Raw genomic sequence first — 2,004 nt, forward strand, 5'->3', positions numbered from 1 at the left:
ACAGATCAGCTATGTAGTTAAAATTAAGGTTAGTGGTGACCTGGGACTGACGCCAGTGCTGCCGTTGGAACACTGATCTCTAGAGCTAAGTCCAGTGCTCAGAACCTGGAAGCTATGCCTCTATAGAACAGAAGTGAACAAGAACAGGATGCAGACCCCTCAGAGATTCGAGAGAAATCTATCAAGAAATTAACAAGGGGTTTTGATTCTCTGCCATGGGAGACTCCTTATTCCATAGTACAATGACGTCATAATGTCAGATATTGTTTGGCAATGCTACTGGAGGACAGCAGAAAGAAGGCTCTCTGTGCCCGGCGTCAAGCCCAAAGACAGGAAAAAAAAAATTTTTTTTTTTAAAGTGATGATCAAAAGCCAGTTCTTCTCAGCTACAGTAAGGTGTAGGAGTCACCCAGGAACCTGGTATAAACCCTAAACCCTGCCTAGAAATTCCAGTTTGTGCCTTGGGAAGTTACATAAACAAACTCGGATTTCCCATCTTAAATCCCTCAGGCAATTCCTCTAGTGATCCAGAACCACATTTTAAAAAACATTGGCCCTGGACCTAGCCCCTGAGCCCTGAGAGGGGAGAATGTGTCTCTTCTTCCTGGTTCCCTACTCATCCAGGGACCAGGTATTGCTCACTGAATTATTCAAAAGCAATCCTCTGCAAAGTGTTTCAAGTGGGGTCAGCTCACATCTGAGGCCTCTCTGCATCCTTAGGCTCTAGGATTCTATGGAGTAATCCAGGAAAGCAGATTCAAACTCACTAAAAGCTAAGTGATAAGCCCTGCTAACGCATGAGGCCGAAGACTTTATTAACATGTAAAAACAACTGCAAAATTATTTGGATAATAATATTTCTTCTCCTAAGAGCAAAACTCATCTATGAAACTAATCTAGCACAGGCTGTTTGCCTGGCAAACAAGGAGAGTAAAGAGCCTTTGAGCGCTCTACCTCAGGGAGGCCGCTAAGCACCGTATGTGCTCTGCACTTTTGCTTTCTGAATAAAATGCCTCCCCAATTTTAAAAACATAAATAAATGCAATTTAATAAATTTTAGACTTTCACTGATAATGTGGTATAATTTATAAGATAATAAAAAAATATAACTGAAAAGCACTTATATAAAATAAGCTATTACCATCTTAGAAAATATGCTGAAGGTATTCCATACGGGGCTAATGTGTACAAGCTGTGCCGCCAACACAAGAAAAAACAGGAAATAAATCGCTTCCCTAAGCCCAGGTTTCCTGCTCACTAAAATAGAAATAGTGCTAGTATCTACCTTTGAAGTTTCGTGAGAATTGAGGGAGTGTTATGTTTTCCATTTCCTCCACTTCCATTCTCAATGTCACTAGAACGGCTCCCTTTCTGCTCCCGTCACGGGCTCTAAGATCAGACACTTAATACAAACACATAGTGGCAGGCCACAGAGGCCTGTCTCTGAGGGGTATTTTGTCACTTCACATCACATCTAAGCCCTGGTGTACACACGGAATACAGATGGCTCTTGTCAAGTTGGTTCACTATCTCCTGTCTTCAACCATTGATACTAAATGTTCACAGTGTATAGACATATCACTAACTCTTCAAACTTAGAAATGAATAGCACGGCCGATGCACGGGACTTGCTAAGAGGATAAATTGTGGATGGTTTCCGGGGTCCGTGTCATGACAGTCATAACAATGAGTTGCTGTAACTCTGCTTTCCAGTTAGGATGGAATACTTTCCGGGAAGGTGGGGTTTGAAGAGGCCGTTGTAGAGAAAAACATACAACAGTCTTACTTTCTGGAAGATGAAAAGAAGAGCACTGGACTTGGCCAAGGTCAGAGTATCTCAGCAGGGTCGCAGCAGCTAAGGATATGGGAAAAGAGGAGGATGGGGCCCAAATCTGACAAGCGCACGCGCATTTAGGTCGCAAAGCCCCTTTGGGTTGGATAGCTTACGTCAACGTCTACGTAAAAGACGTAGGAGTCGCGGGGTGGGAAACGCAGGAGTAACGT

Source organism: Acomys russatus, chromosome 20, assembly GCF_903995435.1.
Source record: "Acomys russatus chromosome 20, mAcoRus1.1, whole genome shotgun sequence".
Classification (NCBI taxonomy): Eukaryota; Metazoa; Chordata; class Mammalia; order Rodentia; family Muridae; genus Acomys; species Acomys russatus.